Source organism: Canis lupus, chromosome 15 (genome assembly GCF_048164855.1).
Source record: "Canis lupus baileyi chromosome 15, mCanLup2.hap1, whole genome shotgun sequence".
Lineage (NCBI taxonomy): Eukaryota > Metazoa > Chordata > Mammalia > Carnivora > Canidae > Canis > Canis lupus.
Genome location: NC_132852.1, coordinates 15,135,625 through 15,155,881, shown reverse-complemented (window position 1 = coordinate 15,155,881; position 20,257 = coordinate 15,135,625). Strand labels below are relative to the sequence as shown.

At 44.8% G+C, this 20,257-nt stretch overlaps 1 long non-coding RNA gene across 1 annotated transcript in view; it reads right to left on the bottom strand.

The window, feature by feature from the left end:
* Window positions 1-20,257, bottom strand: part of LOC140604649 (uncharacterized) — a 24,273-nt gene extending 4,016 nt beyond the window's left edge. The window contains exons 1-3 of the long non-coding RNA XR_012007468.1: window positions 20,095-20,257; window positions 5,718-5,971; window positions 5,221-5,315 (exon numbers count right to left, since the gene is read on the bottom strand). This is a non-coding gene — a long non-coding RNA (uncharacterized lncRNA). The remainder of the gene's footprint in view (window positions 1-5,220; window positions 5,316-5,717; window positions 5,972-20,094) is intronic.

Genomic DNA, 20,257 nt, shown 5'->3' with positions numbered 1-20,257 from the left:
ATTTCTTGGATTCCTTAATGTCTTAATAATATTGATTGACGACTACTTAACTGTCAAGACAACATTACAAAGCCTACCGAGTTCTTTTCTTCCTTTCACTCCTTCCCAGGATAAGGACAGGGCCCCCTGTGAGGACAGCTAGCTCACTTTCACTTCAGTGAGTTCTCTGGGGATTCTTCTCCTCTCCTTTATGAGCCTGTCACATAGACTCCTTGGACTGGGAAGTTTGCCCAGGTCCTCACATGTCAGCCACGTAGGGCAAAACTCACTAGAAGTGTGCACTTCCCTTTTCTTCCCAGCAACAATGACTTTGTCCAATCCCCAGGAAGTCCTGTGCACTGTCAGCTGTGCGTGTGTGTGTGTGTGTGTGTGTGTGTGTGTGTGTGTGTCACCCATAACGTGGCATAAAAAAGACATAAGAAGCAACAGGAAGGACTTTTCTTAGGACTGCCTGGAAATTCCTAACCTTTCTGAGATGCTTTCTTTGCTGCTTTCCTCCTGCAGGAGCCATCCTGCCTCAGCAGGGTGGTAGTTTTCCCTAGACAAGGGGGCAGTTCACCTCAGGGGAGGAAGCAGGGAGGAGTGGTGCCTGTTTTCACCAGACTTTGGGCACCCAAATTCTGCTCACTTTTCTCCTCTAGAAAAATGATATACTTCCCCCAAATATTTTTTCTTGCTTCAAGTAAAATAAGTGTCTTAGAATTGATCCTCATCATGCTTTTCTCTCATCTTGCACTGGCCTGAGGCTCTGGAGAAGCCGCTGACTGTCCTCCACCCTTTCCTGGGTGTTGGTTTACCTGATAACATAATGGCTATACTAATAACTTCTGACTGAAGAACACTCCAAAACAGTAAATTCAGTGAAAATACATAGACAGCTCATACCTGGTAGCCCAGTTACTGTTGCTACATGAAAAGTTACCCTCAAAGTTTAGTGGTTTGAAACAATTTTCTTATTATGGTCATGGATTCTGGGGCTTTGGAATTGAAACAGCAGGAATGACTGTTCTATAAGATCTGGAGCCCAGACAGCTGGGAGTGACGCAAAACTGGGGCATAAATTCATCTAAAGACTCCTCCAGTCGCATATCTGGTGTCTGATTTGGGAGCATTTAAAGACGAGCACTGTTGACTAAGCATCCATCCAGGAGCTCTCCATGGGGAGCGGTTTACACATAGCATAGTGGCTTCAGGTGACCGGGACGTCTAACCTGGAAGCTCAGGGCTCAAAGTAAAAGTGCTTCAGCAGCAAGACAAAGGCTCAGTGAATGGCCTAGGTGACCTGGAAGTCATGCAGCACCATTTCCACTGCATTCTATTGGTTGCAATCAAGCCACAACCCCGCCCAGATTCAAAGGAAAGAGAATTAGACTCTACATCCTGACAGGTTAGTAACACGGTTCTGGAAGTGCCTGGATAGAAGATGTGATCTTTTCATCTTTGGAAAATACAACCAGCCACAGTGGATTCTGGTTTTAGAGGTTGTGTGGGGATTTGCATTGCAGAATTGGAAGCCACGTGTGATCGGTGCTCTGTACTTTGTGAACACAGCGCTCTAGGGGTCCAGGAGGGGAAGAATCTTTACTCACAGAGATCAATCTGGTTGCATTCTAGCTAAACCTGGAAAGATAGGGCAGACAAGAGGGGATACCAAGCAGGGGAGACAGCACTTTTAAGTATAGGGAGGTGGGATAAAGAAGATGTGGTATACACGATGGAATATTACTCGGCCATCAAAAAGAGTGAAATCTTGCCATTTGCAATGGCACAGATGGAACTAGAAGGTATTATGCTAAGTGAAATAAGGCAGAGAAAGACAAAAATCATGATTTCACTCATATGTGGAATTTAAGAAACAAAACAGATGAACATGGGGAAGGGAAGGAAAAATAAAATAAGGTGAAATCAGAGAGGAAGACAAACCATAAGAGACTCTTAAATCTAGGGAACAAACTGAAGGTCACTAGACGGGAGAGTGGTGGGGGCATGAGGTCACGGGGTAATGGACATTAATGGCGCGTAATAAGATGAGCACTGGGTGTTACATAGAACTGATGAATCACTACCTCTGAAATGAGTAATACACTGTGTTAATTAATGATTTTATATAAAAATAAATAAATAAATAAATACCGAGAGGTGGGAAGTACAGGGAAAGGTGACTACATCATGGGACTGTGGTATTAGAGAGCGGTTCTAGGGCAGATGGAGACAAACTTGAAGTGTCGATGGAACCCGGATTCATCTGAGCATTTGACTGACAAAGCAAAAGACCAGGGAAGCAGCTTATCCCAGTTTCTCCTGCCTCGCCTCCCTCCAAGAGTCTCTACATTTTAACCTGTTACTTGTCTGGCTTTAAATAAAGTGTGACTCCCTTGCTCTTTGGATATATTTAGGCATAAACATACTTTTGATATCTTTTGGGTTCTCATTTTTATACCGTCATGTCTTTGCACACTTTACCTTGGCCCCTCCCTACCGCTTTGGTTTTCCCCAAGACCTTAGTCAGCATATGGAGAGAATGGACCTACTTTGACTCTTTCTCCCTGGTCATCTGTTCCATTGATTCCAGCTCTCTCCTTGGTCTATAAAACTGTGCTTGATTCTGTATCGCATTTATTTCTATGTTTAGTTATACGTGTTATTCATGTTTTCAAAAGCCTGGATACTGACCAATGGTCTTGAATATTTTGCAAGGCAAATTTATTGAAAATGGGGCAATCATTAATTATTTTTGTATCCTATCTAGCAAGAAGGTAAGATACCATGGTTGGCTCAACACAACCCATACCTGGAAGCACACCTGGGTGTTATTCAAATCAAGAGGCAGGAAGGAGGGGCGCCTGGGTGTTAAGTGTCTGTCTTTGGATCAGGTCATGATCCTGAAGTCCTGAGATCAAGCCCCACATCAGATTCCCTGCTCAGTGGAGAGCCTGCTTCTCCCTCTTCCCCCTGCTCCTGTTCTCTAGATATCTCTCTTTCAAATAAATAAATAAATAAATAAATAAATAAATAAATAAATAAATAAATAATCAATCTTTAAAAAAAGAGTCAGGAAGGAAAATTAATTTTTAAATATCCTTTTGGGGTGCCTAGGTGTTCAGGGAGTTGAGTGTCTGCTTTTGGCTCAGGTCATGATCCCAGGGTCCTGGGTCGAGCCCTGCATAGGGCTTCCTGCCCAGCAGAGAGTCTGCTTCTCTCTCTCCCTTTGCCCCTCCCCATGTCTGTGCTTTCTCTGTCAAATAAATGAATAAATAAAAATCTTTGGGGGGAAAAAAAAACTCTGACTCTCTGAATTGGGCAATTGTTGTGGGAAATAAAAAGACAAAGCAGAAGTCCCTCCCTTCAATAAAGCATGAACACATACAAGGGTAAATAACAGAGTCGTAGTGGAAAAATGTCCCCCTAAAATGTCCACACCCTAATCCTTGGGAACTGTGAATATGTTACTTTACATGACAAAAGGGACTTTACAGATATGATTAAATCAAAGCTCTGTGATGGGAAGTTATCCTGGATTATCCAGCTGGGCCCAATGTAATCACATGGGTCCTTTAAGTGAAAGAGGCAAGAAAGTCAGTTATGCAACATGAGAATGACTTGACTGGCCCATGTTGGCTATGGACCAAGAAATGAAAACAGGCTCCAGAAGCAGGAAAAGGCAGAATGGAACGGAGCTCTACCTAACCTTGATTTTAATTCATTAAGACCCATTTTAGACTTCTCATCTTCAGACCATGAGGTATTTGTGGGACCCCTGGGTGGATCAGTGTTTGAGCATCTTCTTTGGCTCAGGGCATGATCCGGGGGTCCTGAGATCTCATCCCTCATCTGGCTCCCCGCAGGAAGTCTGCTCCTCCCTCTGCCTGTGTCTCTGCCTCTCTACCTTTCTCTCTCTCTCTGTGTCTCTTGAATAATTAAACAAAAGCTTAAAAAAAATATTTGTGTTGTTTTTAAACCACTAAGCTTGTGGTAATTTGTTACAGCAGCAATAGAAAACTAATACAAACAGCAAAGTTAAATGAAACAAGAATCCAGAAAATGGTGTCATGGGTCAATAGCCCATGACAAACTGTCAAGTATTGGGAATTCTACTCGAATGCCATATATACATTCTCCCTTCCTCCCAAAAAAACCCCTTACATCTGCAAAATCAAGCATGAATAATAACTAGGCTTATGGGAAAAGTATGGTTGGGGAAAATGATTCAAAGCTTATGGGATTTATAACCAGAGCACTAATAAAAACAATAACGATGCTAATAAAAGTATTAGTAGAGTTCATCTCCACTGGCATGGCATCAGCCAGTCCATCCCAGGTTTGTGCTTTCTTCTTGAGAATGGAATGTCCATAGGGCAGTTTTTTCTGATAGTGGCCTGTTTCATTAAAATTAACAGTACAATCTTGAGATAGCCTGGTTGGTTGATCATTTCTTTATAGGCACTGGGGGAAATGTCTTTGCAAGTCCTTCATCTTCACTTACGACTTCCCCAGCCATACTGGAAAGTCTAATTTCTCGAAGTTATGAAACCAGCTCCTATGTGCACCAATGGGACATACTTCTGCATGATATTCAGATTTTCTTCAAGTTTTCATTTAGGGCTAACACTTTCTATTGAACTCTGAAACCCTTGCTGATCATTGCTTCCAAATATTAGTCTGCTTGGAAAAACCGTGCAAAAGCAGACTGTAGTTGGTAGAAGCAATGAGTGCTAGGAATTCAAATAACGGTGGCAGTGGTGGAGCCTCGAGAACGAGGAAGAGTGTGGAGGGTACAGATTAACTTCCAGGTGGAGCCAAGAATGATGGCGGCACCATCCAACAAGGTGTCTCCCTGGTGAGCTGTGTTTGGCTCGGCTACTGCTGGCTGGCGCAGTCCTGACGGCCAGAGCCAGCAGACCTCCCACACCCATGGCTGCTTCTCACGGAATTGGAGCGCAGGCATCTAGAAGCTCCTCTCAAGGGCAGCCTGGGTGGCTCAGTGTTTTAGTGCCGCCTTTAGCCCAGGGTGTCATCCTAGAGACCCAGGATTGAGTCCCACGTCGGGCTCCTTGCATGGAGCCTGCTTCTCCCTCTGCCTGTGTCTCTGCCTCTCTCTGTCTCTGTCTGTGTGTGTGTCTCTCTCTCTCTCTTTGGGTCTCTCATGAATAAATAAATAAAATATTAAAAAAAAAAAAACTCCTTTCAAGTAGGCAGTGCTACCTCCATGCTCATACTTACATTTACTTTGACTTCCTCATGCACCTTTCACGCTGCCTCGCCCCTGTAATTCCCCCCTTCAAATCAGCCTCCTGTGATTGTGTGGCACTGGAACTCTTGGAGGAAATAAAAATGTAGAAGAGCAGGCTCTAGACACACATGCTTTCCCACCTTTTCAGCCAAGGTCCTTCAAATGACTTCAATGCCTCTGCCTCTTGCAGAATATTGAGAGAAAAAGCCTCACTCACAAAGCAACTGAAGAATAAGGGGGTGGCCTTCAAACGCCTACCCCACTGGCAGCTATTAGGACCTCCTGTATACTAATGAGTACAATGAATCCATACCCACGTGTGTTCCTTATCGTCCATGACCTGTGGGGTCAGTTCCCAAGCCCTGACCTCCTCCCCCTGCCCACACCCCTCTCAGTGACTCCTTCCTCCCTTTGCCCTTCAAATACATCCTCTAAATTGGAAGCTGATGCTTGATCTAGGAAAGAGCTAGGAGTGTTCCAGATGTACCTGCAGAGCCCCCTGTGTGGCCACCAGGTCCCCCCTCAGGGTACACCCTAGAAGAGACCTTGGTGTTGGGCTGCTGTCCTTGCCAGTTGCTACATGGGTCCTCTTGGCGCTCCTGGACTCGGGGTTGGCCTTGGCATCTGTTCCCAAAGAGCATGGGTTCATCTGGGCTTTTCCAGAATCTCTCCTGCCTGTTTGCCTGCTGTTGCCCAGAAGTAACTCGGTGATCACTCCATGCCTGGGCTGCGGAACATGCCCTGTCAGAGGAGAAATAAATCCTTAAGAGCGTTCAAAGGAGAGCCCCAAGGACAGAGACAGAGGCCACACTACCTGGAAAAGAAGGCAGGGGACTCAGTAAATGTGACTCTTCCACAGGGGCCAGGAACCCTCTGTCTTCCTGCATGACCAGCAAGCCAGAGTCAGCACTCCCTGAACTTTTGCTGAGAGGGCAGTGCTAAGAGGGAGACATAAAGGAAATGGAAGCTGGCACTCGCTCTGTTGCGATCACAAGGTTTAGAAAGAGGCTGGAGGGACGCCTGGAGTGGCTCAGCAGTTGAGCGTCTGCCTTTGGCTCAGGGCATGATCCTAGGGACCCGGGATCGAGTCCCACATCGGTTCCCCGCAGGCAGCCTACTTCTCCCTCTGCCTGTGTCTCTGCCTCACTCTCTCTGCCTCTCATGAATAAATAAATAAAATCAAGAAAGAAAGAAAGAAGAAAGAAAGAAAGAAAGAAAGAAAGAAAGAAAGAAAGAAAGAAGAAAGAAAGAAAGAAAGAAAGAAAGAAGAAAGAAAGAGAAAGAAAGAAAGAAAGAAGAAAGAAAGAAAGAAAGAAAGAAGAAAGAAAGAAAGAAAGAAAGAAAGAAAGAAAGAAAGAAAGAAAGAAAGAAAGAAAGAAAGAAAGAGGCTGGAGACTCCCAGCTCTGGGAAACAAAGGGCTACAGAAGGGGAGGAGGATGGGGGAATGGGGTTACCGGGTGACGCACACTAAGGAGGGCACTTGGTGGGATGAGCCCTGGGTGTTATACAATACGTTGGCAAGTTGAATAAAATTAAATACAATTTTTAAGAAAAAAAGAAAGAGACTGGAGAATGAGATATGCTTCTGCATCTTTTTCACTCACTCATTCAAGAAATCATGACGAAACACGAGTCGCACGCAATGGATCGGTCAGGGCCCACGAGGCGCAGATGGAACGCGTAAGGGACCTGGATTGAAATTACATTTTAAGGAGCTCTAGCAAGGGCAATTACCTATCAGGCCTTCCTTGGAAGGCTTTAAAAAGAGGGTCGATTAAACCGGGTTTAAGCGGGGACTGGCTGCAAGCAAGAGGAGGAAAAGAGTTGCCCAGGGAGCTTGCCCTGTGCAGAGCCCTCAGCCTCGCCCGCTGGAGAAGCAGCACCTGCAGGTGTAAATATTTGCCTGCCAGGGGGTTCAAGTCACTCATTGTCACGCCGCCCCCACCTGCTTGCAAGGGAGCCAATGTGAGGCTGGGGCGGTGAGAAGAACACTGGCCTCGGTGTTCCAAACGGGGGGCACCACCAAGTACAGTGGACCTTGGCCTTCAATTAACATCCACGGGGAAATGATCTCCATAATCCACTGAACTCCCGTCATCCTACTGGTTTGGCAAAACTCTCAGATTTTTTTTTTTTTTTATATCACGTACCATGTTCCAGCACAATGCTCTAGAGAGAAGTGTGGGGAGTTGGCACCAGTGCGGTACAGTACGGGGTCCAGGGGGGCGGGGCACCGAAGGAATAAAGAAAAGGAATTACAGTATGTTTTTGGAAAAGGCTGCCAAAAGATAAGGTTGTTTATTCAACTTCTAACACTGATCAGGGGAGGACTGTGCGAAACCAGGAGAGAGAAGAGCTTCAGTCAGCAAATAAATGCACGATTCACATTGGCCTGGCAGAGAGAAGGGTTGCCATGGGGTCTGCGTCTGTGGAGAGTCATAGGGCGATAACTTGCAGGCATATTGGGGCTAGGTGTCTGATTTAATTTGGTTTGTATGGGGTGATGATCAGAAAAACAATCCATCTCATGAAGCACCAGGCTACAAGCACAGGTCTCTTAATAGACCCAGATGGTCAATGGATTGAAATGATGACTTCCCGGGTCCTGGGTGCCAGATGGCTCTCCCCTTGGCCTCACACTGACCTCTGGGTAACAGAGCCTCAGCATCAGGGAGCAGGCTTCGGGGAGGCATTGAGGCCAACTGGGGTGTTATAAGAGGAGCCAGTTATCTCTGTGACTCCTGGCTATTACCAGGAAGTGATCTAAAAAATGAAAATAGATATATGCATATCAGAAGTTGGAACAGTTCACTGAAAGGCAGTTTGGAGAACTTCATTGACTTCAAGGTATTAAAACCCACTTCCTCTTGGGGTGGAGACACTGAAATCTCCTCCTGGCTGCTGTGGGCTCCAAGTGTGAACAGATCACGTGTGAGGACCTCCATCAGTGGGCAGGCTCCAGTAAGGGAAGACTCATGTGGGTAATTTTGTAAAAGAGCAGAGACTTTGATGAAAGCCTCTTTGGGTCCATGACAAGCTCTTGCCTCTCTCCTTCGAGAGTCCAGCAGGCAAGTTCAAAACTTCTCCTTGAGGGGACCCAAGGACATGTCCTAAAGCCTGGGGAATTTACCACTAGGCAGGTGGACCTGGAGCAACAGCGGGGAGAATGGATGTGGGCCTCAAATCCAGGCACGGCCAGAGTTTCCTCAGCGGAAGGCACCTCCACTGGCTCTGCTGGGGCAGCTTTCCCAGGAAGGCCCCAGCTCAGAGGGGATGGTCTGAGGTGTCTGAGGATCCATGTGGCTACCACTGACTTTGGATACAGCTCAGTGTGGGACACCACGAGACTTCAGAGTAACATTTAAATGTTGGCCAAGCAGGGCAGCCCCGGTGGCCCAGTAGTTTAGTGCCACCTTCAGCCCAGGGTGTGATCCTGGGGACCCGGGATCTAGTCCCACTTTGGGCTCCCTGCATGGAACCTACTTCTCCCTCTGCCTGTGTCTCTGCCTTTCTTTCTCTCTCTGTGTCTCTCATGAATAAATAAATAAAATCTTAAAAAAAAAATGTTGGCCGAGTGCTTACATGTGAATTATATTTTTAAGTTGTGACTTCCTTCCTGTATGTTGTGGCCAATGCATAAGCCAGAGGAGGGACAGTTGGTGTCGCTCTACCAGAGACGTTTCCCCAGACTTCTGGGAGGATTCTTGAGTCAACAGAAATCTGACGGTGCTGAGAAGCCAGGGAGCCCCTCCAAGCACAGGCTCTTGGGCCCAGAGACAAGTAGCAAGCACATCCATCAATCCATTCCTATTTGGAGCCGAAGACTCCAGAACAGTGGGGAGGTCATTTCTGCAGCAGCAATTTGCTGTTCGACAGCTGAAAGAGGAAGTAAGATTGAAGGCAGGAAAGCAGAATTTTGAAAAGACTGTGACGTTCACCGAGAGTTAACAAAGCCATCTGTCTCTAAAACCTCCTAAGGGATTGTGGCTGGGGATGTATATTTTCAGACTCATGGGATGGCCCGCCTTGTAGCTGTCGTGAAATAGAAGAATTGCCCCAGCGCCCTTGGCGCTCGTCTGGTCACCTGCTGGCAATGCCGTGGGTGTCAGGTACCAAGCACCCCCGAAATCCTTGCCCAGAGGAAATCCCTGGTTCGCTGCCTCCCCGGGATGGCTTTGCATTAAATGGTGTTTCAAACATTTTTCTATAGATGATATTCACCTAGAGCGAGAAGCTGGGCAAAAATAGCTGGTTCTCTGTCCTCAGATCGTCCAGTCTTCTTCCCCTCGCCTCTCTGCTTCTGAGCTCCCTCTGGCTTAACTGTGGAAAGCCTTCAGCCACCGAGGTCACACCCAGAACTAGGTTAGGAGGGCAACGTGTCGGAATAGAAGGAATCTCTCACCAGCAATGTCCCAGTCCCAAGATTTCCTCCTTTCTGTCCTTCCTCAGAGGGGAGAAGGGTATGCGGGGTGAGGATGCGCCAGGCTGCCCAGGCAGGAGGTGCTGCTGTCCCATGACACCAAATGTAAAAGGAGAAGATTTTAGAAAATGGAAATGTATTTGGGTTTACTTCTTTCGTTTTGTTCCATGCCACTGACTACTTCTTCATGCTCTGTGGCGGCTCCGAGCGCGGCTGGGAAATCCCAAAGTGAGCCCATGAAATTGCTTTAGTGGCTATGCTTTTCCTAAAATGCTGAGGATTTTTTTTTTTAAGGTTAATGTGTTTTTTCAGTTGGTCAGAAGTTATTTAGAGACCGTCCCCTGGGTGCACAGTGATGTAATGGGTCTTTAGGGGTGGCAATTAAAGAGTAGGCCGGGGCCCTGCCCAGCTGGATTTATAACCTTTTGAAAAGGGAGGGATGGTGTGGGACAAAAGGCCTTCCTTACCTCCAGGACTGGGTGATTGGGACGTAGGCCCTGGAAGTTGCGGGGAAGGGGCCCACCCGGCGGGGGGGGGCGGTGGCGCAGATCAGCAGAAACACTCGTCTGGGCCCCCAAAATCAAAGTTATACTGGCTTCTGGGGAAAAAATAAAATAAAACAAGTGGCCTCTGCTAGTCCGCACCTCTGAGAGACACGGGCAGAAAGGGGGGGACGTGAGGAGCAGAGCAATTGTGATGAGTGCACCGTCACCCAGGCCAGGCTCACCCCCTCGTTCTGTGGCTGCACACTCCTGTCCCATCCAGCCATCCAGCTCCCGTCCTCCCCAGCACAGTGCTCTCTCAAAATGGAGCCACTCTTGTCATGGAAACAATGTGGCTCCGGAGGAAGTCAGGCTTGGGTTCAAATCCTCTCTCGGTGCGCAGTTATGATGTTAGACTTTATGTTCCTTCCCTGTAAAATGGGTCCATCGAGGCCTACCATTCGGGGTACCGAGGAAGACGGCGCAGCGCCTGGCGCAGGACAAATAAATGCTCATTGAAGGCTTGTCCCTCAGCCCCCTTGTGTGTGTGGGGGGTGCTCACGGGGATTTGTTCACACTCATGTGTGAGCAGAATAGACAGGGTATTGATTCTGGCGATGCCGCTTCCCAGATGTGAGGCCCCCAGCTTCCCTCTTCCTAAAGAGGAGATGATGTCATCAAGTCGTTGTCAGGACTGAAAAGACAAAGCGATGCAGCTGGCTTCCACCTTTCAGCTTCTCTGACATGTGCCACCCGTGCACCCTGAGACGCCCCCACATGTGGCTGGACCCCTGTCATTGCCCTCGGTGGAACCCCCTGGGGTGCCTCAGCCAGGTATGGAAGCTGCCTTCGGGTTTCAGGGGACTGTCACTTCCGAAACAAGCCTGCCGTGTTTGCAACTGCCTTCGCTGTTGAGCGGGACCTGATTTTACCTCAGAAGCCAATTCCAGGGTCGGGATAGAGTTTCCCCGGAGGCCTGACCAAGCCGCAGTTGTCAGAGCGGCTCTGACACTTGTCCCACCCCTCTCTGCTCCAGGACTCATCTTGCAGACCGCAGCATGATTTGAGCCCATGAAAGAAAAATCAGGCTCAATAAACCTAAGAGGAAATCTGAGAATAGTCTAAAGAACTCACTGCTCAGGTGTCAAGGGGAAAGGACCTTGTTTCGGAAGGGACAGTTCCTGCTAGTCCGCTAGCATTATTGTGGATCTAGCGGACTTCATGTGTGTAGGGGAGGAAAATAATTTCCCTCTACCCTTCTGAGTTCCTAGCTGAGACCTCTGTGATCAAAGACAAAAGACAGATCAAAAAGAGAAAAATGAATTTTTATTAACAGGTCTACCTCATGTATATGTGGGAGGTACCCAGGGACAAATGGGTAACTCAAAGAAGTGATTTAGAATTCAGATTTAAAACCCATCTTGGGGTGCCTGGATGGCTCAGTCAGTAAAGCGTCTGCCTTTGGCTCAGGTGGTGATCCCGGGGTCCTGGGATCGAGTCCTATGTCAGGCTCCCAGCTCAGCAAGGAGTCTGCTTCTCCCCCTCCCTCTCCCACTGCCTGCCGCTCCCTCTGCTTGTGCTCTATCAAATAAATAAAATATTTTAAAAAATAAAATAAAATAAAAGCCATCTTAACAGAGAGAGGGGAAGGAGAATGTAGGCCTCTTAGGAGGCCTCTGAAATGATTTTTAGGAAAGACAAATGGGCCCCTGAAAGAACAGATGGGAGGTATGAAAGTTTATGACAAAGTTTGTCTGGGTGTCGAGTTGACTTCTATGCTCTCCTCCTGTGACAAGAGTCCATTCTTCCTGGTTGACGACACTCCTGGGAGGAGACTTAGGACAACGGAGCTCCTTTTGGAACACCTGTCTTTAGGTAGATAAGGGTAGTCCAGAGAATGCCTCTCCCTGCATTTGCCTACAGCTCAAAATAACCAATATACCAAAGCAGCATATTTGGGGGTGACACAGCCTGAACTCCTACAGTCATACTTTGGGGTGGCACGTTCTGTTATCCTTCGTGTGCAATCATCGATAAAAGATTACAGACAATTTTGAAGAGAAAACCAGGAACACCTTTTGGGCCCATCGAAGGAAAAATGAGAAACCTGCTATCTCTTCACATAAGTTGCCCCGTACGACATACTGTGTCACGTATTTAATGAGGCACTTTGAAGTGGATAAGAGGCAGGAGACTAGAAAGATTTCACTGGTATTTTGCACAGAGGAGTGTGAAACTCAAGTTTTTGCCAGCATTTCCATATCCCCGGCCAGAGCCCAAGGAGGAAAGGAGTAAATGGCCATGAGGAAGAGGGGATTGATTATCAGATGCTTAACTGTGGCAAGACAGCATTCCGCTAGAAGTTTTGAAACATTCAACATATGTTCTCTTTGCTTCAAACAGATCCGAATAGAAAACATCTGGAGGTGCACACAGCAGCGCTCCGTGTAACAGCTGTGTATAAATCATACACGGTGCTGCTTGCTATTTGCTGGCTCCCAGCTCCATACCCGCGCTGCCTGTCCTGCCTCCTCTCTAGGGGCTGGAAGCCTGGGAGCTCCACCTCCCAGACTCCCCAGCCAGCTGGCTTCCACTTAGGTTCTACCCACGGGAGACACTGCTGGGAGACTGCAAGGTAGGCAGAAGGAGAGGCCGATTTTTCTTCTACTTCTGCTGAAGGCTTTGGCAGAGGAAGCGGCAGCAGTAGCAGGTGAATGTGGGTTTGCACTCAGGTAGTAGAATTTCAATAGCAGTAGGGGTAGGGGGTGCTCCTGCGGCTCAGCATCCCCCAGCTCTGGCTCTAGCCCTCTGACTGGCCAACTGTGGTGGGAGTTCAGGCCGCTGGCTTCCCGAAAGACTTTCCAACAACAGCAGTGGGGCGGTGGGTATACCAGCAGTCTCAGCGACAGAATAGTGGCAGATTCTGGATTACACCATTTTTTCCTATATTCAGTTGGCTTTAGGATGGTAGTAGCTTCCTGCTGTTACCAATCTCTGAATAATCTCACCTTTCTTTCTTCTCTCTAGCCCTTCACATTTTGTTAACCAACTATTTAAAATTCCTACAGTAGTTTCTGTTCCGCTGACTGGACACTGATGAATACATCATGTATAAACTAAACACAAAAATTGAAGGCAAGCTGGGGCTGCTGGGTGGCTCAGCCAGTGAAGCATCTGCCTTCAGCTCAGGTCATGATCTCAGGGTCCTGGGATCCAGCCCTGCGTTGGGCTCCCTGCTCATTGGGGAGTCTGCTTCTCCCTCTCCCTTCCCCTACCCCCGACCCCAGCTCGTGCTCTCTCTCCCTCAAATAAATCAGTAAAATCTTAAAGGAAAAAATTGAAGGCAAATCAAAGTACAATTTTGATGTGTTTAATCCCTTACACCACTTGCATTTTGAAGTTTACACAAAGGAACAGATAAGCAAAATTCTACCCCAAAAATACTCAAACAAAACTCAGTTCCTCCTCAGATGTCCTGCAGCCTCCACCAAGGAAAAGAAGTTGGCACAAGTATTTTAAAACAAGAAACTGGGCCACCTGGGTGGCTCAGCGGTTGAGCGTCTGCCTCCGGCTCAGGACTTGATCCTGGAGTCCCGGGATCGAATTCCCCATCGGGCTCCCGTGAGGAGCCTGCTTATCCCTCTGCCTGTGTCTCTGCCTCTCTCCCTGTGTCTCTCATGAATAAATAAACACAATCTTTAAAATAAAAATAAAAAATAAATAAAACAAAGTTTCCTTGAAGGAGTCCTGTCTATCATCGCAGCCTTCAATGACATTAATAATAGGTATGCTTTCACCAAGTATTTTCTTTTTGTGAGGCCTAGTCAACTATGTTATTTTACTTAATTATCAAAATAACTCTAGAATTTAAGTACTGTTATTCTAATTTCATAATGAGGAAAATAAAATATTTTTAATGGCACTGGTTGATTGTTCAGTGGCTCCATAGCCCTCTCTAGGATGCATACTCTTTGCCATCTGACCTAGCCATCCCTCCCATGCAGTGGTATATTATTTCCTCATTCCTCATAATTTATTGAATCTTGTGACCTACTCAGCCTATAGAATGTGCCAGAAGAGACATGAATGTGAGTTCCAGAGCCCAGGCTCAAAAGGTCTAGCAGGTTCTGCCTTCATTCAATTGGACCACTGTCCTGTAATGTCTATAAATGCAGCACATTTGGCCCTATCAGAGGATGTGAGGCCACATGAGGAAGGATCAAGATGCACCAGCTCACAGCCAGTACCCACTTCCTTCATGTGAGTATGGCCATCTTGAATCTTCCGTCAAGTTGCCTTTAACTGAATGGAACTGCCTGGGCAAGCCAGGTGAAACTAGAAGAGGAACGACTCAGCTAACCCACAGACTCAGGAGAGATAAGAAATCACTGTTTTCTTAAGCCACTAAAACTATGGGCAGCAATATATACCTGATCAAGTTCCATGTTATTTTTTGCACCAAGCATCTATCCTACCTTCAAGTGCTGCTAGCATTCCAAATCCCCTCTGTTGTACTTGCCAATAAGATGCTTGTCCCTCCCTTAGTCAAGTGGCGGGCATGTGACTTGGACTTGGATGCTCTATCTCTGAAATTTGATTCATGACCAGAAGGAGGAAAATTCTGGGCAAAACTATTGAGACGTGGTCTGGGCTATAGAGATGCTTTGGAGCTGCTGGTTCTTATCTATTCCAAATTTTAGCCTGAATCAGTTTCTGATGCTTGTGACCAAGTACCCCCAAACTGATATATGGTGACAAATTAAGAAGCCAGCTCTAGGGATGCTGGGGTGGCTCAGGTGGTTGAGCCTCTACCTTCAGCTCAGGGCGTGATCCTGGAGTCCCAGGATCGAGTCCCACATCAGGCTTCCTGCATGGAGCCTGTTTCTTCCTCTGCCTGTGTCTCTGCCTCTCGTGAATAAATAAATAAAATATTAAAAAAAAAAAAGAAGTTAGCTCTAAGTCGCATGGCCATAAGTAGCGTGAGCACTAGAACTTCAACCCTCATCTATCGCATCTGCTTTCCACCTATCCATGCTTCCTCCCCAATTCCTTCCAATCCAGTTTGCTTACTCATTAGAACAGCTTGAAGATGCCTGGCCTTTCTCAACAGGCAGTTAGCTCAGAAGGGCCATGATCCTGCTGTGAGCTGTAACTTGACATCAATATCGGGTCTCTCACCCAATAACCAGCTTGTAGTAACCACAGAAAAGGCTTTTTAAACTGGAGGAATAGTATGTTGAGCACAAAGTAGTAGATTTTTTTGAGGTTTATTGGAGTATAATTGACATACAGTAAAATGTACAATATTTGAGTGCACATGCTTAAAGTGTACAGTTCGAGAAGTCTTGTTATACGTATACACCCACAAAACCATCACCACAACTGAGATGGTGAGCATCCATCACTACCAGGAGTTTCATTTCCTTGTGCCCTGTTGTAAATCCTCCCCCATCTCTTTAGCCCACACCAAGTAATCCTTTTTTTTTTTTTGAAAGAAATTGTTTTATTTTGTTTCGTTTTTCAACTTTTTTTTTAATTGGAGTTCAATTTGCCAACATATAGCATAACACCCAGTGCTCATCCCGCCAAGTGCCCCCTCAGTGTCCATCACCCAGTCACCCCAACCCCCGCCTACCTCCCTTTCCACTACCCCTTGTTCATTTCCCAGAGTTAGGTGTCTCTCATGCTTTGTCACTGTCACTGATATTTTCACTCATTTTCTCTCCTTTCCCTTTATTCCCTTTCACTAATTTTTATATTCCCCAAATGAATGAGACAATATAATGTTTGTCCTTTTCTGATTGACTTATTTCACTCAGCATAATACCCTCCAGGTCCATCCACGTCGAAGCAAATGCCACACCAAGTAATCCTAATTTGCTTTCTGCCACTATAGATTGGCTTGCATTCTCCAGAATTTTATGTAAGTGAAATCACACATTCTGCATCTCTCTCCAGTTTCTTTTACTCAGCATAATTTTGAGATTCATCTGTGCTGATTCTCTATCAATATTTTCCTTTATATTGCTGAGTAGGACTTCAGTGCACATATATACCTCAGTGTGTTTATCTGTTCATTCATTGAAGGGCCTGTGGGTCATTTCTTGTTTTGGACTATTGCAAATAAAACTTCTATGAACATTCACGCACAAGTCTTTGTATGGACATATGCTTCCTTTTCTCTGAGGTAAATACCTAGGAGTGGAATGGCTGGACCATATATTAGGTGCATCTGTAAATTTTTAAGAAACTGCCAAACTATTTTCCAAAATAGTTATACTATTTTACACTCCCACTAGCAATACATGAGGGCTCCAATTGCTCCGTATTCCTCCAAAACTTGTGTTCAGTCTTAGATTCTGACCATGCTAATAAGGTGTAATGGTATCTCAATGTGGTTTTAATTTACATTACTCTAATGACAATATATGTTGAGCATATTTTCATGTAATTATTTATCCTCTTTGGTGAAGAGTCTGTTAAAATATTTTGCCCATTTAAAAATTGGGTTTATTTCTTCTTTATTGAATTTTGAGAATTCTTTATATGTTCTGGATATAAGCCCTTCCTCAGATATGTGCTTTGAAAATATTTTCCTTAGCCTGTGGCTTGTCTGTTTCAACAGCATCTTTTGAGGGCAAGAGGAGTTAAATGTTGATGAAGTTAAATTAATCAATTTATGTTTTAAGTGAATCATGTTTATGGTGGTGTATCTAAGAGATCTGACCCAACACCACAAAGATTTCCTTCAAGAAGTTTTACAGTTTTGGGTTTTACATGATGTATGATCCATTTTGAGTTAGCTTTTATGTATTGTGCAAGCTATGGATTGAGGGTTTTTTGCATATGGATTACCAATCTCACTGGCATCATTTGTTTTTTTTGGTTTTATTTATTTATTTATTTATTTATTTATTTATATATTTATTTATTTATTTATTTATGATAGTCACACAGAGAGAGAGAGAGAGAGAGAGGCAGAGACACAGGCAGAGGGAGAAGCAGGCTCCATGCACCGGGAGCCCGACGTGGGATTCGATCCTGGGTCTCCAGGATCACGCCCTGGGCCAAAGGCAGGCGCCAGACCGCTGCGCCACCCAGGGATCCCTCACTGGCATCATTGGTTGAGATGAAACAGTAGAAAAACAGAAAAGACTCATCCTCCATTTATTTGCTTTTTCATCTTTGTAAAACATTGATTCTCCATTTATATGTGGGCCCCCTCTCTGTCTCAACTTTCTCTTCTGCTCCCTCAATCTACTAGTTTATCTTCATGCCAAAATTGCTGTATCTTGATGACTGTACCTTTACAGTAAGTTTCACAATCTAGTCATATTAGTCCTCTTCTTTTTAAGCTCAGTACTTTGTTTTAAAACGTGTTTCTATGATTCTAGGCCTTTTGCCTTTCCATAAAAATTTTAGAATCACCTTATTAATTCCCACACACTTACAAATCTGCTGAGATTTTGACTGGAAATGTACTGGATCTATGGGCCAATTTCAGGGAGAACTCATCTTAACAACATTGGATCTTCTTTCCATGAGTGTGATATATCTCCTTATTTGTAGAGATCTTCTTTAATTTCTTTCAGTAATATTTTGAAGATTTATTTATTTATTTTAGATAAAGAGAGAGAGCGAGCACATGTGAGTGGTGGGAGGTGGGAAAGGAAGAGGGAGAGAGAGAATCTTGAGCTGAGCATGGAGCCCCAAGTGGGGCCCCATGGCAGGACTTTGAGATCATTACCTGAGTTGAAATCAAGAGTTGAACTCTCAGCCAACTGAGCTACCCAGGCCCCCCTCTCTCAGCAATATAAAGTTTTCAGTGGACAGATCTTTTAAAGATTTGTCAGAGTTATTCTAAGTATTTAATATTTCTGATACTATTTTAAATGGTGTTGTTTCTTGTAATTTCAATTTCAATGGTTTGTTGTATGTAGAAATGCAAAATCCATTCTTAGTAAAACAAAAAACAACCCCCCCCAAACTCTTAGCAAACTAGGAATAGAAATATCCACAGTCTAATAAAAGGCATCTGCAAAAAAAAAAAAAAAGCTAAAACTGACATCATATACAATGATAAAAGGCTAAATTTTTCTCCCAAAGATCCAGAACAATAGGCATGTTTGTTCTCATCACTTCAATTCCACATTGTACTGTATGGTGTACTGTATCAAGACATTGCAATTAAAAAAGAATCATCTAGATTGTAAAGGAAGTAAAACTGTATTTATAGACAACATTCTCAGCATAGTCCAATGGAATTTACATGCAGAAAAACCCAGTAGGAGTAAGAGATGAATTTACCAAAATTGAAGTATACAAAATCAATTTCATATATTGGTTTCTATTTTATTCCACTGCTGTCATTTATATATATATATATATATATATATATATATATATATATATATATATATATAGTAATGGATACCAAGCAATTCATTTTTACTGCATCTTTACTTGTACATCTGTTCTTAGGTTTAATTTATAATTGTTATAACCTTAGCCATCTTGTAGATATAATATTACCTAATTTTTAAAAATATTTATTTATTTATTCAAGAGAGACACAGAGAGAGAGGCAGAGACAGGCAGAGGGAGAACAGGCTCCCCACAGGGAGCCTGATACAGGGCTTGATCCGGGATCCCTGGATCACCCTCTAAGCTGAAGGCAGAGGCTCGACCTCTGAGCCATCCAGGTGTCCCACCATTACCTAATTTGACTAGTAAACCCAAGCAGAACGAAAATATATCATACTCAATGCTGACAGAGGCATACCTGTTTTTGCTAAACCAGTAATAACAAACTAGTCTTGTTTATCAAAGATCTATTCAAATTGCAAGAACTTGAAAAACATTTGGATTAGTATCTATCTTTCTGGGAGTTTTAGGAATATTTAAATTATAGAAGCACTTTTAAAAAATAAACTTTAAAAATCTGAATAGAGCTCCTTCATAGGATTTTATAAATTAATTTGGTAATACCATCCAGAGGTAGAAAAATACCATGCATACATAGCATATGTACATAGGCATTTGCATGAACAAGTACAAATGGAGAACTTGTAGCTTTCATTCTAAAACCTTAGCCCTGAGTCAGGTAAATGCAGTAATTCAAGACTCACTGGTTTATGTAAATAGTTGGCTCTCATCTTTTATCTCCTTTATATATATATTTAATCTGAATTATATTTCTGGGAGATGGAAAAAGTTAGTTACCTGTTTAACATAGGGGCTAAGGCTTTCCACCAATATTTGCGGAAGAAACTTGTAGGGTTTTCTTTTGCTCTGATCTGTAGTTGCTTTGGGGGGTTCTTAAATTCCTTGAGAGCCCCTGACAGGGGACAGGAGGCCTAAAGTTCAAGTGACTGTGGGCGGGAGTGGGAAAGGAAAAGTCTGGCAGGGTGAACAGAAGGATGGAGGAGGTAGGGGGCTAGAGGCGGACCTATGAAAGGATTCAAGGGAGCTGAAGGGAAGATCAAAAATGGTAAAAGGAGGAAGGAGGAATGGAAGTGATGGGGAGGGAGAGGTCTTAGATGAGTCAGTCTAGGAAAAGCACTGAAGTTCCAAAATATCCTGAGTAAAATCATGGCAACAAGATGTAAAGGGGACAGAATTAGCATGGTAGTGATGGGGCATATAGTTGGGAGGGATTTAGGAAAAGGAGGTTCAGTTGATGGAGATACTCCTATAGAAAAAGTAAGATCAAATAGGTCAGAGAGGCTTCACAAAGAGCTAGGAAAAAAATTTCCTGCCCAAGAATCAGGGAGTGAATCGCCACTAGAAAGAAAGAGCTGGGAAGCACTTCCAGCCCAGCAATTAAGGGAATGAATCTACACTTGAAACAAGGAGCCAAGGAGGAATGTCTAGCCAGAAGGTACCTTTCAAACAAAGAAGCCTGAGACTAACCCAGCCTCAGAGAGTACACTCAGTCTTAGGAATCAAAGTCTGGCCTTACCATGCTTCAGCAGAGTGTTGTCAGGAGTGTTGGCTGAGGAGTTGGACTCACCAATGGGTCCTCGATCAAGGAGTCAGCGCTGAAGACAAAGCCTTCAAAGATATGCACTTGGGGTCCTGGGTGAGAGGCCCAGGGGTCCAATGGGGAATCTGATCCTGCCTGA